A 22,954-nucleotide genomic window follows, 5' to 3' on the forward strand; every position below is an offset into this window, starting at 1 on the left:
AATACCATCACATTCTTTATTCATTCAAGAGTATTTATTGAGCGCTTACTATGTGCAGAGCACTGTACTAAGCGCTTGGAATGTACAAGTCGGTAACAGATAGAGACGGCCCCTGCCCATCGACGGGCTCTTCTGATACCAAATCCCTTCACTTTCTATTGAGTGCATCTCACATTCAGTGTGGAATGTTCCGGTTGTTTGTACGATTAATAATGACTTTGTTGTCTTTGGCTAATTCCACATAGAGCAGCAGTGTGGTTCAGTGGAAAGAGCACAGACTTGGGAGTCGGAGGACGTGGATTCCAATCCCCGCTCCGCCCCTTGTCGCTGTGTGACCTGAGGTGAGCCGCTTAACTTCTCTGTGCCTCAGTTACCTCATCGGTAAATGGGGATTAAGACCGTGAGCCCCACGTGGGACAACCTCATTACCTCGTATCTACCCCAGCTCTTGGAACAGTGCTTGGCACATAGTAAGCGCTTAACAAATACCAAAATTATTATTATTATAATTTTGCTTTTTTGGTTTAGTCTTTTCAGTTATTTCTTAGAATTAATGCCATTTTGCTTACGGTTGCTTTTCTGGGACATTTTATGGAGGTATGGCACTGAAAGCAGGATCGGTTTTAGTATGTTTATTATTAATGTTGTTACAGTTTCCGAGATGGTTCAGTCCATTTGTACATTTCCAGTGAATGCAGTTGAAGGATTTAAAAAAGAATTCACCAAAAATCTCACTGTTATTAACATATGTAGGGCTACTGAATGATGTTGCCGTTCCCTGATCAATCTGTAGAAGGGAAAATTAAAAACAAAAAGTGTGGGATGCATTGTCTCTTTAAATCAGAATTCAATCTTGATTAACCGTAGTCCTCATTTCTTATTCTTTTCCTTATGAGCATCACTGTGGAGCTCGAGAGATGGATTGGCTGGAGGGAGCACAAGGCTAAAGGCCAATCTGCATTCCGAGCCCATCGGTGCTGTAGAGAAGTATCAATAAATATAAATCTCTCGGCTGGACCGATAGCGCAGTGTGCAGGATGGCTATGTTAAGCGATTTGCTCCTACCAAATTAAATGAGCCATTCCTTTGGAATTTAGCCATCCCGATGCTTCAAAGGTCGTGTCTCCAGGGAAGTTTCTACCTGCCAGCTTTTCAAAACTCTTGAATTTCTACTTGAGAAATAACTATCCCGGATCTCTCTTCCTCTGGCCTAAGCTAAGCTCTTATACAAGCACACGGGGAGACATTAAAGGAGCAAGTCTGCACTCAGCAGGTAGTCATTTGCAGCTTCCCCTAGCACCAAATTTTTCTCTTTTCTTTGCTGTACTCTCCTATTTCATCCTTTCAGCTCCAGTGTCTCTGCAGATATCGGGCGCCCTTAACTCTCACAATAATCCATCAGTGATATTGATTGAGTGCTTACTCTGGGCAGAGCACTGTACTTAATAACGCTGGTATTTGTTAAGCGCTCACTATGTGCCGAGCACTGTTCTAAGCACCGGGAGAGATGCAGGGTAGTCGGGTTGTCCCACGTGAGGCTCCCAGTTAATCCCCATTTTACAGATGAGGGAACTGAGGCCCAGAGAAGTCAAGTGACCTGCCCACAGTCACACGGCTGACAGGTGGCAGAGCAGGGATTCGAACTCATGACCTCTGACTCCCAAGCCCGTGCTCTTTCCACTGAGCCACGCTGCTTCTCTGTACTTAAGTACAGAGTGCTTGCAGTGTACTATAGTGCTTCTCTGTACTTAAGCACTATAATGCGATAGAGTTGGTAGACACAGTAGTAATAATAATAAATGGTATCTGTTCAGCGCTTACTGTGTGCCAAGCACTGTTCTAAGCACTGGGGTAGATAGGAGGCAATCAGGTTGTCCCCCATGGGGCTCACGGTCTCAATCCCCATTTTACAGAGGAGGTAACTAACGGAGGCCCAGCGAGGTTAAGTGACCTGCTCAGGGTCACACAGCAGACAGTGGCGGAGCTGGGATTAGAACCCATGACCTCCTGATTCCCAGGCCCGTGGCCTATCCACTACGCTACCTGTCTACTGTTGATTTGTGTTAATGACATTACATGACTATTTAACTGCGATGGGGAATTAGCTTTGGTTTGATGATGATGATGATGGTATTTCAGTGCTTACTTTGTGCCGGCCACTGTACTAAACACTGGGGTGGAAACAGGCAAATCGAGGTAGATACAGACCCTGCCCCATGTGGGGCTTACAGTCTCAATCCCCATTCTACCGATGAGCTAACTGAGGCACAGAGAAGTGGAGAGACACCTCCCACAAGGAGCTTACAGTCTAGAGCGCGAGGCGGATATTAAAATGAGCTACAGCTAAGGAAAACGACGGAGTAAAGGATAATAATAACAATGTTGGTATTTGTTGAGCGCTTACTATGCGCAGAGCACTGTTCTCGGCGCTGGGGGAGATACAGGGTAATCAGGTTGTCCCACGTGAGGCTCACAGTCTTCATCCCCATTTGACAGATGAGGGGACTGAGGCACAGAGAAGTTAAGTGACTTGCCCACAGTCACACGGCTAAGTGGCGCATCCGGGATTTGAACCCATGACCTCTGACTTCCAAGCCCGGGCTCTCTTCACTGAAGTGCTGTGGGGCTGGAGGGGAGGCATCGAAGTGCTTAAGGGGGCGATCACCCGGAAGTATAGGTGGTGGAGAGGACTAATAGGGTGAGTAGTCAGGGAGGGCTTCGCCTCGTGGAGGAGATACAATTTTAGAAGGTTTGGTTTTTTTTATAGTATTTGCTAAGCACTCACTTTGTGCCAGACACTGTACTAAGCTCTAGGGTAGGTAGAAGATAATCTCGTTGGACATAGTCCATGTCCCACGTGTGGCTCATAGTGTTAGAGAAGCAGCGTGACTCAGTGGAAAGAGCCCGGTCTTGAGCGCAGGCTTGGGAGTCAGAGGTCATGGGTTCTAATCCCGCCTCCGCCACTTATCAGCTGTGTGACCTTGGGCAAGTCACTTAACTTCTCTGGGCCTCAGTTTGCTCATTTGTAAAATGGGGATTAAGACTGTGAGCCCCACGTGGGGCAACCTGATTACCTTGTACCCCCCCCCCTCCCCCCAGCGCTTAAAACGGTGTTTGGCACATAGTAAGCGCTTAACAAATGCCATCATCATCATTATTATTATTATTATTATTCATCCCTGTTTTGCAGATGTACTAACTGAAGCACAGCGAAGTAAAGTGACCTGCCTAAGGTCACACAGCTCACGGATTAGAAGCCATATCCTTTGACTCGTAGGCCTGTGCTTTATACACTAGGCAACGCTGCTCTTCTTGAAGGGGAGAGAGGCGGTTCCTCAGATATGAAGCGGGAGGGAGTTCCGGGCCAGATGGAGGATGTGGACCGGGGTGTGATGGTAAGACAGGTGAGATCCACATACGATAAGTTGGTGTTGGAGAAGTGAGGTTTGCGAGCTAGGTTGTAGTAGGAAATCAGCCAGGGTAAGGTAGGAGGGGGAGTGCCCACTGGGTGCCTTGAAGGAGTTTCTTTTCACTGCCGAGATGGGTGGGCAACCACCGGAAGGTGTCGAGGAGTGGAGAGATGTGTGTGGAACGAGCGGGATATGTACCGGAGAGGAGAAAGAAAGGCTACAGGGAGGTCAGTGAGGACAGTAATACAGTGTTCGGATCAGTACGGTGACCCTCTGGGTGGAAGGGAGAGGTGAATTCAAAGATGCCGTGAAGGTGGAACTGACAGGATTTAGCAACAAGCCGATTGCTGTTAACTCCTAATCGATGGCATTCTAAGCGAGGAGAGAGAAATGGTCCTTTCTTGCAAAGAACCGTTGGAAACACCAGGCAGCTTTAAGTGCAGAAAACATTTTTCCGGTCCACTTCTGTTGGGTTGTAGTGCTGTGGTTTCGTTTTTCGGTAAGTGGCTTGCCGTGGCTCGTAGTTTTGAGGTTGGTAAAGCCAATCCTTACCCGACCTAAAACTCTGCCAAATCACTTTAACGAAAAGAGTCAAGGGGAGCCGTCTTTGCCTGCCGTAGGAGCTTGTGTCATGGGTAACCCCATTCTTTAGTAGTTCCACTCGGGGCGAGTGTGACGTTCCTCCCCAGACTCACACCAAATGGTTTTTGAGCGGTACCCGAGGGATGCCAGCTTTTAGTTCCGAGCAGCTGCGGGCCAGGTTCATCCAGCTTTCCTTCCTGCAGGGAGGCAGGCTTTGCGTCACTCAAAGACGGGATGATTAGGCAACCCTTGGACCCTTCTGAGCCAACAGGACGAGGCCACGGAACAAGGGTTGATCCCATTCATACGGGTCATTCAGCAATCTGGGAGCGGACAGAATTATGTCTTAGGGAAGCCTACAGCGCTTCTCCCCTCTGAACGCGTCCTAGGGTTCCAGAAACTCTGGGCCAACTGTCAGAAGGCTTTGCCAAATTTTTCTCCTCCCCACACCCGCATCTTTGACTCATCCAACCCCCCATGCTGTTCTAGGTGGTCTCAGGGAACTCCTCAGAGTCCGGAAAGTCTAGAATCATCACCAGAGACTATTTCTCATAGGAAGGGTGGGGGCAGGGTAGAGTTTCTCCCCCTCTTTATAGCCATCCGCTGTCAATCACGTGCTTGCCGAGCTCATACGGGAGGCGTCGACAGCCTGTGTTTTCAAGGAGACGGTCACTGAAATGCTCGGAAAATACTAGTTACCAAATTCCCGTTGGTGGAATTGAAAATATTTGGACCGCGGTGGCCATGAGCCACAGAGGGCACCTGCTTAGTTTCGTTGTCTTTGCCTTCACACTGTCATACCTGTTGTCCACAGAATATCATGTAAATCTGGCATCAGGTTCCCGAGGAGTGAGCCGGCTACTTCTCCGCTCTAGCGATACGCAGATCAGATTTCGGGAGAACTGGCGGGACTTGGAATTTTCACTAAAAGGAAAGGCTTCCCCTGGATCATTTATAATTCTGTGATGAAAATTATTCTGTATCCAGCTAGACAATTACAGCCTCATTTGTCTGAATGATCAAATTTGTCCCAATGAGTAATTGAGATCTCTCTCTCTGTGTTACAACCCAGAGTTGGCTTCTAGATTTCTCATAAAAATCTAGTGAGCGGCTAATGCCGTATGGACCCAGAAGATCACTCAATTAGTAGCATGTGGCTGTTTAAAACATCTAAAAAATGCAAGGAGGTTTAGGCTTGTCACCCCAATCCGTGGAGGATTCATAAATATTTGTATTATTTCTGAATGATGACCCGGAGAGATGATTTGCCCGGACTATTGGGAAGAAAGGCCTTTGCAAAAATCCTTCTTCCAGGATTCAATAAGAATTTAGAATTGAGATGGCATTATTGTTTGGTTCTGTTGAAATATTTAAAACCTATTAAGAGATCATTTCATGTGGCCTTTCCATTTTTCAGTCCTTTTGTTTTCCCCCTAAATCCACTTGCAAACCTTCAGAAAAACTTTCAACTAACAATGAGCAAAGTTTGCGGTGGAAATAAAATGTTCCTGGATGGCCCTTTTGAAACCTCCGGGCAAAGTCATTGCACCATTCCCAACACCACAATCCTTAAATGAAAGCACATTGCTTTCGGCCAGAAAAGAACAGGCTCAACCACGCTGCAGTTACAATTCTTCTGCTCAGAGATGTATGTAGCTTCACACCTTTTTTTGACAAGTAGCCCACTTATTTAGCCTTTAAAACCTCTTAGTAGATGGAAGGGGTGGGAGCTGTAGTCGCAAGTCCCTTTCTTTTCATTTGAGGTCTAAGGAAATAAGCCGCCGCTCAGTTTTTGCCCGGGTGTCATTTGAGCGTTACCCAAATTGTAGAAGTTTTGTTCTACTTCAAATGACTAAAATCTGCCTTCGCGGCTTCCGTTTCCTAGACGAAGGATGACTTCCCAGCTGCAAATTGGGGAACTATGAAGTGAAACCGCTCTGTGCTTGAGCAGAGCCAGGTATCAACCGGAGCAACGCTCCTCGTTACGAATTCAGTGCCCAACTAGAAACGTAGCCGTCCTCGTAATGGGGATGAATAGTGGAAGATTCAAAGGGTCTAATTGGGAATGCAGAGTAAGGTCCTTCCTTTTGCACAAGCCAAAATGCCAAATGAGAATAGATATTGTACAAAGCACCCGTTTCCTGGAAAACAAGCACATGTGTGTATTATGGGCAAGCATCATGGAAGGGTCATTTTGTTTCTCCCTGAGAAGAGAGTGGGATTATGAGACGGATTGTTCTTTCGCTCTTCTGTCCTGCTATTTTCACATTTCTCCAAAGACTGACGGCACAGGAGCTTTTTTCAACAAATTTCATGGCCCTCTTTAAGGAAGCACTTGCTGCCAACCCATTGATACCAATGTTTATTCACTAAAACTCCTGAAGCGTGGCAAGCATGAAAACATGGTATTAAAAGTGGAAACTTTAATTTTCATCTCATTAAAAGAGCCTGAATTGAATGCTAATTATAAAAAGGGAAATAAAAGTAAAGTAAAAATGGCTGAATCAAATTAAGCCAGTGACAGGATGAAAACGCATGAAAATATGAAGCATTTGATGACATATTTACTTATTAAAATATATTCACTTAACATCGATTGTCTGAAATGTAAATGTTTTTAACCCCGTTATAAATGACAGGACCGTGCAGACATCGTTATTGAGGAAGCCAAATTGAGTATTTTTTTGGTAATATATGTTTGTCATTTATCGGACGTCGTGATTAGAAACCTCGCATTCCTGAGAAAATTAGGATTATTTTTGGCTTAATACGTTTTTGAAATAGATTGGAATTATGCAAAGGTAAACTCATGTGTTGTTGACCCAGAGGAGGCCAGGTCCCATTCATGCGAACGGTTCTTTAAGACCACAGTTTAAGAGAAATAAAATGAAATAAGCCCCACAGAAGTGCTTCGAAGGCATTCGCTTTCCTCCCCGGTTCTTCCTATCTTGTCACGGGATGCTGAAGCTGCCTGCCGAAGCTGAGGATTTCATCCATTCCAAATGACGAACTTTAATTTATTCTTCAGTAACCCCTTTTCGTAGGAAAGATTTAAAAAAAGGAAGAGAGTTGGTTTTTTAGAATCTTTAAAGTGATAGCACAGGCCACTGTGACAGCCTGGGTGCTCGCCACCAGGAAAGAAAGGAGTCACACCAGCCTGACTGCCAGGTCGGGTTTCAGAAATCACTTCCTTTCCTACGGCCAACAGGGGAGGGGGGACAGCAATCGGTTGCACCCCTAAAACATCTCTTTTTGTAAGGCTCTTTCCTCCCAGGCCTTAGGACACTGCCCTCTGCTGCGCCGTACGACATTTTCTTTTCCCTTTCTCCGGGATTCGGCCTTTGCCACTGCCAATATCTTGTCACAGTTAAACCGAAGAACAAAGGATCAAAAGCTTCTACGCGATGTCAGTGACAAAGATTCTCAAGTACAGGAACTCCTGTTTATTATTTTAAAGGAACTGAGCTAATTATTTATTTTTTTTAAGGCGAGGCAGACAGGCACTGCCTCCCTTCTCCAGATTAATAGTGTGGTTTTGTGGGACATGCTTGTACTTGAAAAAGAAAGCATTTAGTTTGTAGCCACGTTGGTGTCTTAGAGAAGGTTATACATGCGGTTCTGTCTGTCAGACAAATACCCCAACAAGTAGAGGTATTTATCAAATTACCTTTAAACTTCCTGGTTTGTAAGATCCCTTTCAGAGAGACGTGGGAAGGCATGCTGGTCTCATTCACACAAAAAGCACTTAATAGCAGTGACTATCATAAAGTAATCTCGGCAGCTCCTCTGTAATTGCCAGTCTTGAAGTCCGTCTGCACTCACAGAGAACAGTATATTCTGCGGCCTTAAGCGGTATTCAGGTGGTCTGGAGAACCGTCAGTGAAAGGGAAGGGTCAGAGTGATCCAGAGCTATTAGACTCAGCATAGACTTGTTGATCTGACTTGTTGATCTCTGTGCCTCAGTTCCCTCATCTGTAAAATGGGGGTGAAGACCGTGAGCCTCACGCGGGACCTCATTCCCCTGGTATCCACCACAGCGCTTAGAACGGTGCTCGGGCACATAGTGAGCACTTAACAGATACCAACATTATTACTATTATCTGCCCCTCCTTGCTTCAGCATCAGAGTTTCTTCTACTCTCTATATTGGCTTTTCGAGTTATGAGTAAATCAGTGGGTAACGTATGCTGGAGGTAGTGTTGTAGCGGAAGACGAAGAAATCGAATTTGAAAAGTGTGTGCATCTGGGCAAGATGCACGGGTAATCGGGGAGTACAGTAGAGGAAGTGGACGCACGATCCCTGCCTTCAAGGAGTTTACAGTCCACACTTCCTCTCTGTCTACCCTCTACTTCCGAAGTCGTAGTAGGGTAAGAATGATCATTTTGCCCACAGTGCCCTAATTTTCAACAATAGTACAATTGCCGTACTAATTTTCAACCATAGTATAGTCGGTCAGTCTGGGGGTCCCGGAATGGTATCCACGTCTTGGACCGTTTCTCCCTGAAAAACAAGTAGTTGGGGAGAAGTGGCTGTTGTCTATGAAATAAGATTTTGAAGAAAGTTTATCACTTGTGTGTTTATCAGGAACATAGGGATCACTATTTAATGTTGGTATTTGTTAAGCGCTTACTAGGTGCAGAGCACGGTTCTAAGCGCTGGGGTAGATACAGGGTAATCAGGTTGTCCCACGTGAGGCTCGCAGTTAATCCCCATTTTACAGATGGGGTAGCTGAGCCACAGAGAAGTTAAGTGATTGCCCACAGTCAGCTGACAAGTGGCAGGGCGGGGATTCGAACCCATGACCTTTGACTCCCAAGCCCGGACTCTTTCCCCTGAGCCACGCTGCTTCTCGCTTTAAGTATAAATCCGTAATTTATGAAGATAACTTATTCTCTTAAATCTTCTCTATAACCTCCTACTCAAATCCAGGCTTCATGTCCAAAGGCAGGTCTAAACTTGATTGCCTATGGTTCAAATTGAACCCAAGGGACTAAAACTACAGAAATGTTTCAAAACTGAAATTCACTATTACCAGTGCAATCGGCTGTATTTCTTAAGCTCCTACTGTGTGTGCAGGGCACTGTATTAACCATTTTGGAGAGTACTTAATCTTCCTGAACTGCTGACAATTTAAAGTGGACAATTTACTATTCAAAATAACTGATGTGGGGCTTGCAAACTTCACACATACATACGTTTGAGAATCATTTGGAGGACAAAATTTAAAACTTGACATATATGTGTGTATATATATATATATATATATATATATATATATATATATTTGCTTTGTCTAGGGAAAAACGGTGCTGCCTTTCTAGCCAGATCCCTTGGGAGTGTCATAGGTTGGGATGAGATGTTCAGGGCTGAGTTCCCTCCTTTGTTTGAGATGTAGCATGGCATAGTGGATAGAGCATGAACCTGGCAGTCAGAAGGTCATGGATTCTAATCCCTGCTTCGCCTCTTGACTCCTGTGTGACTTGGTCAAGTCACTTCACTTCTCTGTGCCTCAGTTCCCTCATCTGTCAAATGGGGATTGAGACTCTGAGCCCCACATGGGACAGGGACTTTGTCCAACCCGATTTGCTTGTATCCACCCCAGCTCTTAGTAAAGTTCCTGGCACAGAATAAGCACTTAAATACAATAAGTATTATTTTTCTTCGCTATGGCCACCCCAGCCGCCTGTGTTCCTTCCAGTGTTATCAGGAAGAGTCGACAATCTCAGTCAACCGGTCGGAGGTGGGAGGAGAAATACTGACTCTGTCCAGCTGAGATGACCATGAGGGAAATGGAGAGAAATCTGAGTGGAACCTGGGTAGAGTTACACATCTTCTCCTTGCTATCAGCCCCTTCCCACGGAACTATCGCGCCTCAATGTTGCCTTACCCTTAGTTCTGTCAGAAGAAGGAAGGAGCAGGCAGAAGTGGGAGAATACTTTACCTCCATGTTTCCCTTGGAAAACGCCCTCCATTTAGATACCTGTGGCTGATGAATTCAATTTCCTAAATACATTTACAAACACTAAGTCAGTCCTTCAGGGCTCAGTCCGATTCACTCTGTTTTTGTTGTTTTGTTAACTTTCTAAAATAGTTGAGGGTTTCCAAATAGTTTGTATCCAAAAAGTTTAATTCACAGAAAATGGATGAGTAAACCCTTTCTCGGAAGCTGAATGACACAGAGGATTTCACTGGATTGGGTAATTACCCGTGTTTAGATCGCTTATCTGAACTGCATCTGATTACCAATCGTCTGGCTCTTTATTTTCATTTCTGATGCTACGCTCTCTCTCTTCTTGGCTTTGGCTGGTGATCTCTATATGTGTTTTGATAACGACTCCTGGCAACGGAGAGAGGAGGAGCTCAGTCTTTCTTCTATTTGTTAGGAATTCATATCCGTTCCGAGCAGCGAACCCAAGCTCAGATGAGAAAGCGGAGTGGGATAAGGGTCCAACAGTAGTGGAATTTGCCCTAAACAAAGTCACGGAGGGAGAAGGCAGAGGTAGACTTCCATGGCCGTTCCATTGCCAGAGTGCAGGAAAAAGGCTTAGGGAATGAGGACTGCGGGACTGAAGGAAGCAAACTGTGCGTGATACTGTACTAGAGTTTGGTCAACTGGAGAATTAGTGGCAGTGAGACCATGCAACCAATCGCTTCAGCATTCTCTACGGCGGATGTCCTTGGTGGAGAAAATATGGGAGAGAGGGTCCTGGTGGATTGTAGCCCTGTGTGGGACAGGTTCTGTGTCTAGTCTGAGTTTGCCATATCTACCGCAGTGATCGTTTGGGACATAGGAAATGCTTAAATAGAGCAGAATACAATCATAAAGGGAGCTGTGGAAGTCATCCCAGATGAATAGATGCCATGAATGTGGAAGAGGGTGTTTTGTGGAAATCTAGGTAAGGTGTTGCAAGGTGGAGTCATTCTAGGGCCTTAGAGTCGGGACAGGATGGGGGAATTCTAATGACAGAGTTGACCCAGATTCTCCGGCTAGCTCTGGGTATAGGTTCTAATCACCAAGAGGTTCCCATGTGCGTCACGTGAGCAGTTATCGGCAGGGGATGATGGAGTGGGAGAAGAGGGGACACCTCAGATGCATAAGTGGTAATTCTTGGCATCACCAGATATATTAAGATTACATTGCTTTAGGTAGGCATTTACATATAATTAGAATTCTTTAAAGCTTCCAGTATTGTTTCATATCCTCCAGTTGTCCTAAAAAGGTATAGGATCCAGTAATGCTAGATTTTGTCACTGGCCAATCCCTTAATTTCATTCCCCATTTTGTAACATTATTAGAAGTCGATGACCCATCTGTAGAACAATGAGACATGCTACTCCATCCGTTCCATAACAAACGTCGGTATTTCTTATTTTATAAAGAACACTGGACTAAGAGCTTGGGAGAAAACAATATATTTTAGAAGCCATTCCTGTCCTCAAGGAGGTCCAACTCTTGTGGGAGAAATGGGCACTGAAATATATTATTCAGTCTTTCAGTTGTATTTATTGAGTGCTTACTGTATACAGAACCCTGTACTAAGCAGTTGGGAGAGTGCAATGTAACAGTAAACAGATAGGAAGAAGCAGTGCAGCCTGGTGGAAAGAGACCGGGCCTCGGAGTCAGAAGACTCGAATTTTAATCCCTGCTCTGCTGCTTGCCTGCTGTGTGACCCTGGGCAAGTCATTTAACTTCTCAGTGGCTGTTTTTCATCATCTGTAAAATGGGGATTCATTGCATGTTCTCCCTTTTACTTCGAAGGTAAGTCCCATGTGGGACAGGGACTATATCTGACCTGATTAACTTGTATTTATCCATGGCTTAGAACAGTGCTTTGCACAGATTAAGCACTTAAATGCCATTAAAAAAAAAAAAAAGAAGGAAAATGGGATACGGACACGAATTACTGCTAAGGTAATAAGGTATATAAGATAGATACAGAGTGTTTTTGGAGGTTGTGGGTACTTAAATGCTTTGGTGAGTGGACAGCAGAGTAGACTCTAAGTTAATCAGGGAAGGCCTTCTCGAGGAGATGTGATTGCCGAGGTGCTTTGAAAATCGGAAGAGCTGTGATCTGTCAAATTTGAAGGATTTCCAAGTAGGGGGAAAAGTAGGTTAGCTTAAGAATAAGAATGAGTTTTACCTCAGGAGGAGTGGGGAGAGGAGCAAGGATAAATAGGGGGGACAGAGACCTAATCGGATGTCTCGAAACAAATCCTCAAGGGCTTCTCCTTGATGCAGAGGTTATTGAGGGGCGAGGGCAACTTGTGCAGGATATAGCATTTAGAAAAACGGTCCAGGCCCCAGAGTGAGTGAAATATGAACGGGAGAGGGGCGAGACTGTGGCTGGAAGACCAGTGAAGACGCTGAGGCGGTAAGTCAAGCTGGAATGACAAGTGCCCGGAACAGCATGGTGGCTGTTTGGATGGAGAGGAAAGGACAGATCCAGGAAATAATGTGGAGGAAGAAACAGAATGAGCCTTGATCTCTAGACTAGAATGACTTCAAACAGGCCAGTTAATTGATTAAATACACCTGGGCTTCCACTAGAGAAGCAGACAGGACTGACTCTTCGGTATTTTTTTGGAATATCTAAACTACTCTCCATCGCTGACAAGATCCTAGCTGACAAGACGTTCGAAGAATATTTTTAACCATGCCTTCTCCTAATCGCATTAAGGCTTCGGGCGAAAACACAGTCAGGCAGATACGATCTCTCCAGCTAGACAGATACAAGACAAGTACAGGCAGCAACTTCTTATTAGTAAGCCTCACAAAAGCGGTCGGTCCCATTAGCGGACTGGACTCCGGCAACTGTTGCCCTGAGGAGTTCAACAAATTCCTTAGGCTCCTCCAGGCTGCCATTGTCAGGCAAAGGAGAGTTGAAGGTGCCCTTGACTGACCCTTTCCCTGTCACCCTCGGATCAAAGAAAGCTACGTCGTCGTTCCATTCTGTCCGGGCCCGGAGCTCCCGGATGAGAATGCGGCGTAGGTCCAAGAAGCTGGTGTCGAAATATGCTTCTACATTCACGGGAATCCTCTGCCAGATCGACTCATCTGGTATAATAATGTTGGAATTTGGTCTTTGTTAAGCGCTCACTGTGTGCAGAGAACCGTTCTAAGCCCTGAGATAGATACAGGGTAATCAGACTGTCCCACTTGGGGCTCACGTTTTTTAATCCCCATTTTTACAGATGAGGTAACTGAGGCACAGAGAAGTGAAGTGACTTGCCCAAGGTCACACAGCAGACAAGTGCCGGCACGGGGATTAGAACCCACGACCTCTGACTCCCAAGCCCAGGCTCTTTCCACTGAGCCCCGCTGCTTCTCATTGATATCACTGAAGGTCTTCGAAGCAAAGGATCTAAACTCAGTGAAAGCCCGTGGTCGTCTTGATTCTATTTATCGTGATTAAGTTGTCTTGTTTTTGTCCTTCCGGCTCCCCCGATTAGACCGTGAGGCCGTCAGTGGGCGGGATTGTCTCTGTCTGTTGCCGAATTGTACATTCCAAGCGCTTAGTACAGTGCTCTGCACATAGGAGTTGCTCAATAAATACTATTGAATGAATGAATGCACGTGCCCCAGAAGAAACGAACCAATCGATGCTATTTACTGAGCGCTTACTGTGTGCGGAGAACTCTACTAAACGCTGGGAGTCGATCAGTACAACCCTTACCCATAAAGAGATGATTTTAAACCACTTCCCAGAGTCATTTATGGTCTACTCAGTTCTTCCAGATGTGTTTCTACTACATGATTAGAAGAGCAGCGCGGCCTAGTGGATGGAGCACGGGCCTGGGAGTCAAAGGACCTGGGTTCTAATCCCGGCTCCACCACTTGTCTGTTGTGTGACCTTGGGCAAGTCACTTAACTGCTCTGGGCCTCAGATACCTCATCTGTGAAATGGGAATTAAGACCGTGAGCCCCAGGTGGGACACGGACTGGGTCCAACCTGATTATCTTGCATCTACCCCAGCGCTTAGTAGAGGGCCTGGCACATAGAAAGCCCTTAACAAATACCAGAAAAAATCGCTCGGGACAGAATGCCGTTTAGGGTTAAGGAGCGTTCTTTGGTGGTCAACTGAAATAGGGCACGTGCCGTCAAGGGTGATGAAACGAACAATCGTTTTAAAGACACGTGAAGCGCGGTCCCAGTCTAATACAGCAGAGGACGGTTGGGAGATAAATTGCTAAAACAGTTGAGATTGGGCAGCAGTCAAGATATGTTATTTTCCACGCGCCGGGTCGTCGGAAAGACAGGACCACCAACAGACAAGTGCATTAGTGTGGTTCGTGAGAGACGGCGTTTGTTTTTCACCCGGTGTACAGTGGGTTGTTGGGGACGGATAATAATGATAATAACTGTGGCATCTGTTAAGCGTTTACTACGTACCAGGCAGTGTACTCGGCGCTGGGCTGAATACCAGCAAATTGGCTTGGACGCAACGCCTGTCCCAGGCGGGGCTCACAGTCTCGAGCCCCATTTTACAAATGAGGAAACTGAGGCACAGGGAAGTGAAGTGACTTGCCCGAAGTCGCACAGCAGACAAGTAGTGGAACGGGATTAGTAGCCACAATAATAACGTGATAATAATAATAATAACGGTATGTGTTAAGCGCTTACTATGTGCCAAGCACTGTCCTAAACGCTGGGGTAGATACAAGGTAATCAGGTTGTCCCACGTGGGATTCACAAGCAGCGTGGCTCAGTGGAAAGAGCCCGGGCTTGGGAGGCAGAAGTCGTGGTTTCGAATCCCGACTCTGCCACTTGTCCGCTGTGTGACCGTGGGCGAGTCACTTCACTTCTCTGTGCCTCCGTGACCTCATCTGGAAAACGGCGATTAACTGTGAGCCTCACGTGGGGCAACCTGATGACCCTGTATCTCCCCCAGCGCTTAGAACAGTGCTCTGCGCATAGTAAGCGCTTAACAAATGCCGACATTATTAATCTCCATTTTACAGATGGGGTCACTGAGGTCCGGAGAAGCGAAATGACTTGCCCCAAGTCACACAGCCGATACGTGGCGGAGCCGGGATGAGAGCCCACGACCTCTGACTCCCAAGCGCAGGCTCTTTCCGCCAAGCCACGCCGCTTCTCTAACCCATGACCTTCTGACTCCCAGGCCCGTGCTCTATCCGCTGTGCCGTAGCGCTTCTCAACCTCGCTAGCAGTGTCTGTAGCCGCAGCTTCCTAGTCAAAGGATATCTCCTTTTATACGCCCACCTAGATGCATATACGGACGTGAGGGACGTAGGTGCGTATGCCTCCATCTGTGAAAACAGAAACACATGCATCCGCATTGGCAGTTATTCTCCAGTGAGTGTCCGTGACTGTGTCTATGAAAATAGAGGATAGGTGAAAGACTGCAGGTTCCCTGAGGAAAATAACGTCGTCATTGATGTGTTCTCAAGATCCAAAGACTTGACCGAAATAATATAAATATTTCAAAAATGATTAAAATATCACAGGATCAAAAAACGGTGTAAAAATAGCCTAATAAGCAAGGTTTTCTTTTCTAACCTTTGGCGGGAACTGAGCGCCTGGTGCTATATTATTGGTACTAAAGAGACAAATGGCTTTTAATCACTCTATCAAGTCGGTACAAATAGTTCAGGTCTTGAGAGAGATGGGAGGAGAGGTGTTTTAAGCCTAAGTAAACTTTTCATCATTAATAAATACGATTGAATGAATAATAATGCTGGCATTTGTTAAGCGCTTACTACGTGCCGAGCACCGTTCTGAGCGCTGAGGTAGATATCGGGTAATCGAGTTGTCCCACGTGAGGCTCACAGTGAATCCCCATTTTACAGATGAGGGAACTTAGGCCCAGAGAAGTGAAGCGACTTGCCCACAGTCACACAGCTGACAAGTGGCGGAGCTGGGATTCGAACCCATGACCTCTGACTCCCAAGCCCGGGCTCTTTCCACTGAGCCACGGCATCTCCAGGTGGCAAAAAGCATTAAGGGATGGATGAAGCGGCACGGCCTCTTGGATGGAGCACGGGCCTGGGAGTCTGAGGGCATGGGTGCTAATTCTGACTCTGCCACCTGCCTTCTGTGTGACCTTGGGCAAGTCAATTTTCTGTTTCTCAGCTACCTCCTCCGTGAAATGGGGATTAAGACCGCGAGCCCTGTGTGGAGCCGTGATTGCGTCCAACTGAATTACACTGCCTCTTTCCTAGCACTTAGTAGAGTTCTTGGCACATAGTAAGCACGTGACAAATACCACAATCATTATATTATTAGGATTCTGATATCGAGGATTGACGTCTTCCATTGAGAACGATAGGCCAGCCTCGGTCTTGAGACCACACCTGGGGGAAATAGTTTAGTTTTAGAAGTTTGCAAAGCACCAGTTGCATTCTCTCAGCCTGCTGGGCACAGAAATCAGATGGGCAAACAGGGGTTTCCTATGAAATCCGATATTAAAATTCAAGAGTGCTATCGTGAAAGAGGACTGCAAGAAAAGGTTTCAACAGAATATCCCGGTACTGTACGTGGATCATTATAGTAGCAAGGGAGCATTAACTATCATCATATTATGGGCCCGTTTTTCTTCTTTCTGTCCGGTGGAGTTAACTGTACTGAATGTATGGATCTTGCTTCATATCTGGATCATTTGGAGTTGGTCTGGAGCAAGAAATCAGGGCTGACAGCCTGGGCTTCTTTATTCAAAATTCAGGTTTGTTTTGTAGATTACTCCAGATCAAGAGATGCAGCATGGCTCAGTGGAAAGAGCACGGGCTTTGGAGTCAGAGGTCATGGGTTCAGATCCCGGCTCTGCCGCTTGTCAGCTGTGTGACTGTGGGCAAGTCACTTAACTGCTCTATGCCTCAGTTCCCTCATCTGTAAAATGGGGATTAAGACTGTGAGCCCCATGTGGGACAACCTGATTCCCCTGTGTCTCCGCCAGCGCTTAGAACAGTGCTCTGCACATAGTAAGCGCTTAACAAATACCAACATTATTATTAAGTTACCAAAAAATGAAACAGTTAAAACAGAATCAGATAAAAACATTGTCATTTAATCATTTAAGATAAAAGAAGACACTCATCTTGTGTTCCAGGACTTTTCAACAACCACCTACTTTGTTGGGCTGATTTTGATTAGTCATCCAACCACATTTACGAACGACTCGCTTGGTACAGAGCACTGGACTGGGAGCTTGGGAGAGTACAATGCCACAGACTCGGTAGACAACATTCCCTGCCCATCGTTTTTAGCAGTTTTCAGGGATTTCTGATTTTGGACCATTTGACTTGATCTGTGAGTTATCATCTGACCATTTTCTTTCTATCCAAAAGCCAATAAATCACAACTTCTTTTGGAAAGAGAGGTGACAACTGGACGCTCACCCCCAGTCCCGCAGCACTTACGTAAGTACCTTTATGCTCTACCAATTCCCGTATCTGTAATTTATTTTAATGTCTGTCTTGGCCTGTAAGCTCCTCGTAGGCAGGGACCGCATCTACGAACTCTGCTGTACTGTAATAATAATGATAATTTTGATATTTGTTAGGCACTATGTGCCAAGCACTATTCTAAGGGCTGGGGTAGATACAAGGTAAGCAGGTTGTAACGTGTGGGGCTCACAGTCTCAATTCCCATTTTGCAGATGAGGTAACTGAGACACAGGGAAGTGTGGTGACTTGCCCCAAATCACACAGCAGACAGGTGGGAGTCAGAGATCATGGGTTCGAATCCCGGCTCCGCCACTTGTCAGCTGGGTGACTGTGGGCAAGTCGCTTCACTTCTCTGGGCCTCAGTTCCCTCATCTGGAAAATGGGGATGAAGACTGTGAGCCTCACATGGGGACGACCTGATGACCCTCTATCTCCCCCAGCGCTTAGAACAGTGCTCTGCACATAGTAAGCGCTTAACAAATACCAACATTATTATTATCCTGACAACGCATCACACGTTAGTAAGAATTTTCAGTTCTCTTAAGCACCGGCTTTTCTCCGGATGGTAATCAAATCGAACCACTGCCTCCGAGCTTGCGTATCGGGGAATGGTGGGGTACCCCTGACCCTGCCGAGATGGCTGCTTCTTAGCCGCCCGGCCCCTCCCTTGTAAGAATGGCAGCCTTGCCTGCTGAGAATTGCCACCCGCCCTCACTCCCCCTCCCACTGCACACGTGCAGCGGTGCTATTACGTTCCCCGAACCTCCCCTCAGCGGCGTCACGTCTCCTGCCCCAAAACTCCAGGCCTCGGGACGTGTGGCCCGGAAAGCCAACGAGGCGGGCTCGACGCCGCTGCCCCCTCCATCCCATAGCAACCCCCCTCCATCTTTCAGTGCGTGTATTAAATTACCTATAGGAGCGCTGAGCGGGAAGACAAGTTTTTCTATTTCCAGATTTCAGTTATTGTAGGCATGATGTTACCTATACACGTTGAATTAGAGGTTGAACTGGCTTTTTCTTTTCCTCCCTGCCACCTCTTGTAGCAATCGGTGTGTCATACGAATTCTTCTCTTAATGAAAATGCACTTGAGATCGTTCGAATACCCGGTAGTGAATCGATGGAAGTGCAGCTCCAGATTAAGACTTTTTTCTTTTCTTTTGAGAGGTCAACATGTGATTCCCGGGAAAAATCAGATCCCTTCTCAAAGAGCAGTGAAGAATCAGGGCGTGACCATGTGGGATCATCTGACTTGCGCCTCTGCACTTTCACGACTTGTTCGATCGCCGGCGACGGTGAGGGTGGCTTCTTCCTCCTTTCCCTCAAGTCCGGCCACACAAAAGGCTGCTCTTTCCCCGGCCTTAGCTTGGGTGCTCCCAGCGAGGGCTCCCTGACAGGCCATCCTCAGCTGCTCCGAGTCCCCCGTAATTAGCCCGCTATGGCTGCTACCTCTTGTGGTTTTGCCTGTGAGAGACATTTGACACAGCAGACATCAGAGGGATTTTTCAGGAGGCTCTTGTGGCGGGAGAATGGCTCTTAATTAACCACTTAGGTATCCTCCTTCACTCTCCTGCTTGGCACTTTCCAAATGGTAGGGGTTGCACTATGGATCTAAACACCGGGGAAGCGCGCTATCAAAAGATCTTGTAAATGAAGGCTTGTGTAAATTATTTTTAATGATTCCCTCCTGGCACATCATTATGTTTGTAGTTACACACAGGCACTTCAGAGATGGCTCATCTTCCGTAAGGTCAGCTGCAGGACCACCAATAACTAGCTGCAGTCAGTAAATGGCTTATTAATTAGCGCAGTGATTTCACATTGCTAAGAGCTCTGATGTATGGAGCTGGAATTGTAATTGTGTAGGATCGAAATAATAAGCCATCTCAGGGCTCCTTATGCAAATTGCCATATTATAAAATCATTACCTATCTAAACACCGAGTTTTAATAAGAATTACAATGATGAATTTTATGATAATTGACACTCAAATTTTAATCTCTCGGATTTTTATCATTTTGGTGGTAAAGTGCGTTTCTAATTAAATGTTGCTTAAAATGCAAAGGATTGCTTAACGATTCTATTCGGTTCTTCTGGTTCAAATCGGGTTATTCTCTTTGGTCAGAGGAAATAGGCCGTCGTGGTAATAGCTATGTGACGTTATGAATCACTCGTACAGTAAGATGTTTAATCACCGCTCTCTCTTCTCACAGTTCGGATTTTGAGAACAGCGTACTGTCGACTCTGAGAGCGAGCACGGTGTGTATGATCAGGTCCGACTGCCGTAAAAAGAATTAGTCAAAGTGAAGAGGTAAAATCTAGAGAGTTTGCATTCTTATAGGAGTCTGCGGTCGCTCTGCCGAAAATGTCAGGATGGCTGCACCACTGGACCCCTTATTTTATGTAATTCGACTTAGGTGAGGTCACTGACTTTCCGTTTCCATCCTAAAGATGCGTCAGCCTCAGGAATCCCGTGGAATACCGAACCCAGGCGCAATCTAAAAGTTCATACCGGGGAATCTTGCCTCAGGTAGAGACTCCAAATTTGTCTTTCTGGACTCGGTGTAAAATAAGCAATTGAACATTAGAAAACCAAAATCCCTTCCCCCAGAAATGCACCCAAAGGCATAACTTGCGGGCCACCCATATTGGACTGAAAATAATCATATCTCGCTTTCCCAAAGACTGATTCTCTTTGTGGAACAAAGGAGCGTCGTTTTCTGTTCTTTAGCGGAGTTGCTACCCCTTGTAGAGAGGACCCAGAGCTGGAATCCTCCGGGTTGATATTAGATGGAGCTAAGCGGAGATCTGATAAAGGCAGAAATGTGAAACATCGTTCAGGAAATTAACGATACATTTTTCTTGCCAGAGTAGTCACCGAATTGGATTTTGATCATCCTTTCATGAAACTGCCACAGATTAAATAAAGAGGGCTTTGAAAACAGGAATTATGATTTATAAACTGTAGATAAATGAGGCTTTGAAGAACCGCTCCAAAAAAAAAATACGAAACAATCCATCGCCCATCCTCTCTCGCCACCTCACCAAGGACCCCCTCCACGGACACTGTGGTGACACAGGGTTAGCCGAGGGAGATTTACGCAAGCACCGATGAGACCGCAGACCCTCTTAGCTGAGGTTTCTGGTAAATCCCAGTTTAATACAAATAGGATCCTGATTTTTATAGAGCTCTGAATGCAGATGCATGCATATGTGCATTTGGATAAACAGTGAACACATACATGCACGCGGGCTTTGCACATATATTAGCTTTTGATTATCTAATTGAAATTTCTAAATCTACATTTAAATGCATCAGTGGAAAACGGTGTTTATACAGATGGGCCGGTTACCTCATTGGTAATTGACCAAACAGTAAAAGAATGCTTTCCATTTTGAACTCATAAATTCATTCATCAGAATAAAGATTACAGCATTTATCTTCTGACTAAAATTCAGTTTCACCAATCTTTTCTCATCTCAGTGTTCATCTGTGAGAGAACTGGTTTCAATAATTCCAAAAGTTGGCAGGCAAGGCTGCAGCCAGTAGAGTGATTAAAAAATCTCCCCTAACATATCTTTTACTACCTGCTGGTTATTTAGAAATTAAATTAGAATTTAGAATTCGAAAGGTGATTTTCGCAAGCCTCCATTTGCATACGTTGCCTTGTTTTCTCGATTTATCACTGGGTGTTTTTCATTCCATAAATGCTGAATAGCACTTACCTATAGTTTACGATTGTGTTTTTCTCTCAAAGCGTAGCCCAGCTTAAATTTAAGAAGGACCTGCCATCAGGTCTGAAGTATTACTTAGAAAAGTGAAGTAAATGCATAAGCCCTCATTTTAAATCAAAATGCAAAGCGGGACTTTTCAATCTCCCACGTTGGAAAAATGAAGCTATTTAATGAAATCCAGACAACTAAATCGGCATTTCAGTGTCCCAGTTCCTTGTGGTCCATTCTCCAGATACGCAACAACCGTCTCTTTACAATGTCTTTAACGTTCCTCTGTGTTTTTTGGTATGCCTCGCACACTAGAATGCAATCAACATCTGCTAATTTCTGTCCATTAAATGTATTATTATAATGCACAAGCATGATGTTTTATTTGTATGGCTGAAATGAGACTTATGACCCATAATCCATCATCTCCCTGTCATATTTTTATATGTTGTCTATTCTATCCCCATGACAGTTTAGAAAGCGTAAAGCAAAACCCTGTTTAAGTTATTGACCAGCTGCTGAAGTGTCCGGCTGAAGAGGTCATTGTGCTTTCTTTTTGCTGAATCGAGCAGTAGTTGCTCCCTCTAAGCCAAACATAATATAAATTGGATGGCCCCAGAAGCTTTTGCAGTCGAACTACCATGTCTAAACTTTCTAGCAGGTATTTTTCTGAGACTATCATATTCCGGGAGGGTAGGAATAAGGAACGTGGAGTGAGCTGCAATTTTGTAAAAGAGCAATAAATCCAGGAAGGCCTGAGACACACGGTAAAGAAAAATCACAAAATTACAAGTTTGAAATAGGGCAACGCAAAAATAATCCTGTCTGCTTTAAAATGAGAGCTTGCTTCAGATGACAGATGTAGGATTTTAAAGGTCCACGAGTCTTTCCGTTATAACCTCTCCAGTTCCCTAACTTTAGGGACTTAGAAGAGAACTTCCATAATACTCTGGGTGAAAAAAGACTTCATGTGAATTCAGCTTGGCCAGGGATTTTTTTTTAAAAATGTCCAAGTTAGAACAAAAATAAAGGATGTTAGACAAGATAGATGATAATTAAGTTTACACTCGAGGCTCGTTGCTTTCAAATAATGGACCACCTTGGTACTTATTTCCACAGTTGGCCAGAGGATACAATCGCTTATCCGTTTTGCAAATCGATCTCAGCCCTCATGTATCCTCAAACCTAGGTACAAGGGAAAATATGAAGGAGGAGTTGTTTGGATATTTCAGCCATTGCTCATATTAGAAAGCCCTTTTACAATGCAAGGATTCCTCCGTCCAAAAGCTATTTAGTTTCCTGGCGATTTCCCCCACCTCACCCCTTTCCATCCCCAAACTAGCCAGCCCCACCACTTACCTGCTCTGTGCCCCGTTTTCTTGTCTGCAGTATAGGGATTCAAGACCCGTTCTCCCTCTCCTGTTCTCCATATGTGAGCCCCATAAGGGAGAGGGACTGTGTCCGACCTGATTTTCTTTCATCTACCTCAGCACTTAGTACAGCGTTGGCACCCAATAAGCCCTTAACAAGTAGCACGAGCATTATTGTTATTTTGAGCCCTTAAGCGTGCTGTCAATTCAAGGTAAAAGAGATGACCAGTGCTCTTTCTCCTGCTGCCTCCCTCTCATTACCCATGAAGTGTTGCTCAGTGGGAAGAGGATTACTTGAACCATCATTTTAGGAATAATAATAATAATAATATTGATGGCGGCATTTGTTCAGCACTTACTATGTGCCCAGCACTGTTCTAAGCGCTGGGGGGATACAAGGTAATCAGATTGTCCCCCGTGGGGCTCACAGTCTCCATCCCCATTTTACAGACGGAGGTAACTGAGGCCC

The 22,954-nt window shown here is 45.4% G+C and overlaps 1 long non-coding RNA gene across 1 annotated transcript in view; it reads left to right on the forward strand.

The window, feature by feature from the left end:
- LOC103164750 overlaps positions 1–21,483 on the forward strand; it is a 177,697-nt gene extending 156,214 nt beyond the window's left edge. Inside the window, exons 4-5 of the long non-coding RNA XR_003755611.2 lie at positions 17,296–17,367; positions 18,560–21,483. This is a non-coding gene — a long non-coding RNA (uncharacterized LOC103164750). The remainder of the gene's footprint in view (positions 1–17,295; positions 17,368–18,559) is intronic.
- The last annotated feature ends 1,471 nt before the right edge of the window (positions 21,484–22,954 follow it).

The sequence above is a fragment of the Ornithorhynchus anatinus genome, chromosome X3 (assembly GCF_004115215.2).
Source record: "Ornithorhynchus anatinus isolate Pmale09 chromosome X3, mOrnAna1.pri.v4, whole genome shotgun sequence".
Classification (NCBI taxonomy): domain Eukaryota; kingdom Metazoa; phylum Chordata; class Mammalia; order Monotremata; family Ornithorhynchidae; genus Ornithorhynchus; species Ornithorhynchus anatinus.